Source organism: Octodon degus, unplaced genomic scaffold (genome assembly GCF_000260255.1).
Source record: "Octodon degus isolate 3935 unplaced genomic scaffold, OctDeg1.0 scaffold00150, whole genome shotgun sequence".
In the NCBI taxonomy this organism is placed as follows: Eukaryota; Metazoa; Chordata; class Mammalia; order Rodentia; family Octodontidae; genus Octodon; species Octodon degus.
In genome coordinates, this window is record NW_004524726.1 from 2,625,424 (window position 1) to 2,631,651 (window position 6,228).

Here is a 6,228-nt window from a genome sequence, read left to right on the forward strand (position 1 = left end):
GAAAGAAAAAAATACAGAAGTAGAATTTGCATGGTTTAAGGTGGACTCACAAGTAGATAAATGTGTTGTTTTGCTTTTAGTATTGATTATTAATACCTCTTTATTGCTATATCTTATTTCCTCTAATATAAAGTCACATTAACCAAAACACACTACTAAAAACAAAATATTCACATGCAAAGACACACGCACATAAACAGGTCCATTTGAGTAGATAACTGTAAAAGTTAGTTTAGAATATAAGCCTTTACTAAATGAAGTTTTAGAATTTCTACTGTGCCTAAAACATAGCTGCAAAGCTGAATGAAAACTTAGCACAAGCCATGTAGGAATTCACAGACTAGTAGCTTTGTGTTGTAGTAATGATTTCAAAAATGTGGTTTTCTATCTTGGAATAAACAGTAAATATGTTACCAAAAAGAAAGATGCATTTGTTTTGTGTCTTCAAGGTTAAAGTCAAAAGCAGAGAGTAAACATAGGTACATGGTATTTGAGCACTTAAAGCACAGTTCAGAACAAATGGATGGCTTGATGCCTTGAGTGTAGGGTTGATTGGTGAATATTAAACTTAAAAAAGGAAAACAAACTGCATTCCCCTTCAGAAATGCCATGCTCGGTAGGCCTGTGGGGTTTTGTTTTTATATTTTTAAAAAGAGGTTTACTTTGGCTCATGGCTTCATCACACACAGCCCGACTCCAAAGTGGAAATAGCATGGTAGGAGGCAGAGTGAAGGGTGATTGGCAGGTCCATGGTGGCTGCAAGGCAGAAATCAAATGGAAGGCAGGTTTTTTTAAAAATAATTTTATTGAGACGCAAATAGCAATGAGACAGTTTCAAAACAGATTAATAGGACAGTTTCAATAATCAATACATCACATATTATCTTTTTAGTGGTTATCCATAGTACAAGTTGCAGACATGATATTCTGTCCAAACACTATTAGTACAAATCTTTCTTCTCATTGAATTAAGAGAAAATAGCTGTATATCTATTCTAACTATTTTGTATATACAGACACAAAATGGTCCTGCCTTTGTATGCGCTTTTTTGTTTAATTTTTTCAGAGATGGGTACTCTATTGCCATTTAAATATTGTAGGTGCAAGAATTCAGCAAAATATTCCAATATAGTCCAGTAGTCCATAATAGTAGTGAGTTATATGCAGGCCTGCAATGTCAGAAGTTGTGGACTTAAGTCTTTTACAGCTCAGCATGTTAATATGGCTTTACTTTTTATACTTTGTTTTTATAGTTTTATGCTGGATAGTTAAGACCAAGATAAAGCAAGACCTATATAACAAGAAATGTAACTTTTGTATCTGATAATATCAGTCAAGTCCCCTCAGGATTTATCCTGAATCCCTCTACTGCAGCTTGCAGATCCTTTGTCAATGTCAGCCATGTGGATGAGTCACAGCCATTGCTTGACCAATTTGCTCTCTGTGAAAGCCTGAGAGAATGTTTTCTCTCCATGTGACTCTCCTTAGGCACACTCTACATCATCGATCACTTTCCTCTGTGGCCCCATAATCTCCTTGATCAGAAAATTTGGGGCACGACTGAGTTATAGGATGTTACAGTACAGGTTCTGTATGTCCTGAGTCTTCACTGACCTTGAAAAGCTAGGACCAAAATGTTGGCTGTCTTTACAGCCCTCCTTTTTCTCTAATTCTTGGTCTGCAAACTTAAGTTGTTAATTCTCTGAAAGAAAGAATAATGATATTATTACCTTATAACATAGGCAGCTGAGCTTAACCTCACTAAGAGTGATAAACTTGAAGCCTTTATATTTAAGTGGATGCTACTTGAAGATATACTCATAGGTTAAATAAACCAGACCCTTATGTGTAAATATCATATAGTCTCCCTAGTGTAAGAACTGAAAAGAAGAAATAAAAATAGACGTAGAACAAAATTAAAAGGAAATGGAGAACTTAAGTATTAAACAATGAAGAGGAAAAAAAAAAAAAACAAAGAGAGGGCAAGGAGAAAAGCTAGGAAATATGACTGAGGCAAAAAAAAATATACATTTATATGCACAAGATGGTTAAGGCAATGATCCTGAGAATCTTCACCAGGTTTTTGAACCTGCAGTTGATTGTTAGGATTCTCACCATGACTAACTATATACACTGATACCTGTGAACTAAGCAACTGCACTGAAGATAGCAATGTGTAATACTAGGGTCATGCTTGGAATATATGTCATTCTGGTCCTCTGAATACCTACTGCTTTTCATGACATACCAATTACTGCCATACTGTCTCTCAAATAAATCTTTGGGGTTTTTTTAAAAAAAGGATAATAAATGAAAACAAGAGACAAGAAAAAAATGTCATAGGACCGTCCTGCTACAATACTGTATATGGTTAGATTTCTAAATTTCTGTGTCAAAATATGTAATTGTTTATTCCTATTTTTAAATACTTTATACATTTTTTTCTTCACATTCTGTAAGGATTAGAAGTTTAACATATCAATATTTGATAGAAAATACCTGTTCAATGTTATGTCTGAGATGTTTGATATTAAGGAAGGTAATTTGAATCTTGGGCAGCGAAAGAGTAGCCCTGGCCCGTGTCTATTGCCTGCCTGCTTGCGCCTCAGAGGAATTGGAAAGGACTGGCAGGAAGGCCTGGAAGGACTCTGGAAAGGCCAAGAGAAAGGCGGTCTTCCACTCGCAGAGGGCCGGCCTGCAGTTCCCCGTGGGCCACATCCGTCGACACCTGGACACACCACGGCCGCGGTGCACAGCGTGGCCATCCTGGAGCACCTCACACTGAGGTGCTGGAGCTCGCAGCAAATGCATCCAAAGACCTGAAGGTGAAGAGCATTCCCCCTCGACACTTGCAACTTGCCATTCGTGGAGATGAAGAACTGGACTTGCTCATCAAAGCTACAGTTGCGGGAGGTGGGGTCATCCCACGTATACACAAGTTTCTGACTGGGAAGAAAGGACAACAGAAGATGGTGTAAAGGATGCCAGGGTTCCTTATTATCTCAGGATTCTAAAACTCTTTAACAGCTGTCCAGTGTTGCCGATTCCAGTGCACTGTATCTCTGTAAAAAACACAATGTTGCCTTTTTGTAATTCTATTTGAGCAAGATAGAAATTTAATTATTCTTTCCAACCAACCAAATTTCTGCATTCAAGTCTTAACCATATTTAAGTGTTACTGTGGCTTCACAGAAGCTATTGATTCTGAAGTAGTGGGTTTTGATTGAATTGACTGTTTTTTAAACTGTTTGTATTGTAATTATGCTGCAGAAGTTATAGTAACAAACATTTGGTTTTGTACAGACATTATTTCCACTCTGGTAAATAAGTTCAATAAAGGTCATACCCTCCCCTCCCTCCAAAAAAAAAAACAGGAAGGAGCCAAGGACAGGAGCACACCTTGTCTCTCAGGAACAACTGGCCAAGACTTTTACCCACTCTGTGGCTGTCTTTTCACTCTGTCAGAGATTTCTTTTGCTCTGTAAAAGCTTTTTAATTGGATGAGATCTCAGTTGTTGATTCTTTGTGTTATTTTTCATGCAGTTAAAGTTTTGTACATGAAGTCTTTGCCTGCACCTGTGACTTTAATATTTCTACTGATCTTCTCCTCCCAGAGATTTAGTGTTTCTGATTTAATATATTTGATTCAGTTTTTAGTTTAGTGTATGGTGATATGCATGAGTCTAGTTTTAGTTTTTGGAATGTGGAAGGCTAGTTTTCCCAGGACCACTTATTAAAGAGGCTGTCTTTCTTACAGAAACATGCTTAGCCCCATTTGTCAAAGATAAAATAACTGAGTGTGTTTGAAGTTGTTTCTGTCTCTTCTAATCTATCCCACTGATACTCAGGTCTTTTTCTTTGTCTTTCTTTCTTTTTTTTGTTAGTAACATACTATTTTTATCATAATCCCTCTGTAGTATAATTTCAAGTCACCTAGGATTGCATTTGTTATTCTTGGTTCCTTCCAGTTAGAAATGAATTTTAGGCTTGTTTTTACTAGTTGTGTGGTGTATGCTGTTGGAATTTTTATTGGGTTGGCATTAATTATGTATAATAATTTTCAGAGTATGAACATTTCTACTACGTTAGTTCTTCCTACACAAAACAAGGGATATTTTTTCCACTTTTTCACACTACTGTAGGATTCAATGTAGAGATCTTTTACTTCATTTGTTAGGTTGATACCTAAGTACTTCATTTTTGATGATATTAAGAAAGGTATTTCCTCCCTAATGTCTTTTGCCATGAGTTTTCCATCTATATTTTCTTTATTTATTTAGTACAGGGTGTACAGGGTCTCACTATGTAGATCGGAATTTTAGTGATCCTCTTGTTTTCAGCCTCCCAAGTGCTGGGATTACAGTAGCGAGCCACCATGCCCAGGCTCAATAACTGTCTCAGCACTCCTGAGGGGTGGGGTGTGGAGGGTTAGGGGTGGAATGTTGCTATTTATGTACAGGAATGCTATCAATTTTTGAGTGCTGACTTTGTATTCAGCTATGTTAATCAGTTGGGTTATTATATCTAAACGTCTTTCGGTGGAATTATTGGGGTCTCCTATACAGTGTAGCATGGAAATTCAAATAAAAATAATTTAACTTTTTCCTTTTCTATCTTTATTATTTTAATTTCTTTCTCTTAACTTATTGCTCTAGCTAATGTTTCCAAAGCTATATTGAATAGGAGTTGTGATAGTGGACACCCTTGTCTTAGTAGACACTGATATAGAGAACAAATAATTTAGGAAAAGACATCCCAAATTTAAAGACACAATCTAAATAGGTCATCTGAAATGAATAGACATTTCTCAGATAAAAATGTCTAAACATGGGGCTGGGGGGATGGCTCAGTGGAATAAACGCTTCCCTGGCAAGTGTGAGGGCCTGAGTTCAATCCCTGGTTCCACAAAAATAAAAAATAAAAAATAAATGTCTAAAGAGGGGCTAGCCAGATAGCTCAATGGACTAAAATGCCTGATTAGGCAGAGTGCAGCGACAGGGTTTGGTCCCTGGCATGCCATGCAGATCCTACCCCTGGGCACACTGAGAGGGAATGAGACTTGGCGGCACCCAGCACTTGGGAGGTTGAACAAAGGAGAATCATCACAAGCCTAATCTGTGCAGTGAGACCCTGTGGACCCTGAACTAAATACATTAAAAAATAAGTATAATCAGCAAACAAGTGGAAAAATATTCAACACAAGTAAACATTTGAGAGATGTAAATTAAAACAATGCTGAGATTCCATCTCACTCTAGAAACAATGGTTATTGGCAGCAAACCAATCAGACAGAAAGCTCATGGGGCTGAGAGGAAAAAGGAACATGTCTCCAGTGTTGGCGGGAAAGTAGATTGGTGCAACCACTGTGGGGATCCCTGAAAAACTAGGACTAGAAGTTCCATTTGACCCAACTATTATTGTTCTTGATATATTCCCAAAAGAACTGAAAGCATAATAATAACAAAGTAATATATGCACACCCATGCTTATAGCAGCAGTTTATAATAATTAAATTTTGGAAACAATGCAGATGTCTATCAACCAATGAAGGAACAAAAGAGATGTAGGGCAGGCCAAATAGCTCAGCAGATTAAAGCACCTGCAAGCAGGTACAGGGAGCAGGGGCTCAATCCCAGGGCCTGCCATGCCAGCCCCACCCCAAGGGTGTGCTGTGATGGCCAAATGAGACTGAACATGGTGGCACATGCCTACAATCCCAGCTCTTGGGAGGCTGTAAACAGGCGGATAACTATGACTCAGATCTAGTAGAGAGACCCTGAACACCCTGTAGACCCTTCCCTAAAATACAAAAAAAAAAAAAAGAAAAAAATGTGATGTAGTTGATTAATATACAGTGGAGTACTACTCAGCCATAAAGAAGGATACACTTGAGAAATTTATAGCTACATGGATGGACCTTGAGACCATATTCTTTAGTGAAATAAATTGGACACATATATGTGTAAGTATTGCACTGTCTCTCTGTATTAGAAGCCAAAAGTGTAAGTAAAAACCAAAATGTATAACATATTATAAAATAGGAGCTCACTGTTCAAAGAGAAAGGGAAATTGGGGAAATGTAGAAGGGAAAAGAAAAAATCAGAAAAGAAATGGTAAAATGGAAACAAATCTTTGAAATAGGGAAGAGGAAAAGGGTTGAAGAGAGGTTGGCAGTTGGGGAAAAAAGAATAACTAAGATATGTCACATAAAGGTACAAATTTTCCACA

The 6,228-nt window shown here is 37.4% G+C and overlaps 1 pseudogene; it reads left to right on the forward strand.

Moving 5' to 3' along the window:
• LOC101573669 overlaps positions 1-2,978 on the forward strand; it is a 22,888-nt pseudogene extending 19,910 nt beyond the window's left edge.
• Positions 2,979-6,228: the final 3,250 nt, after the last annotated feature.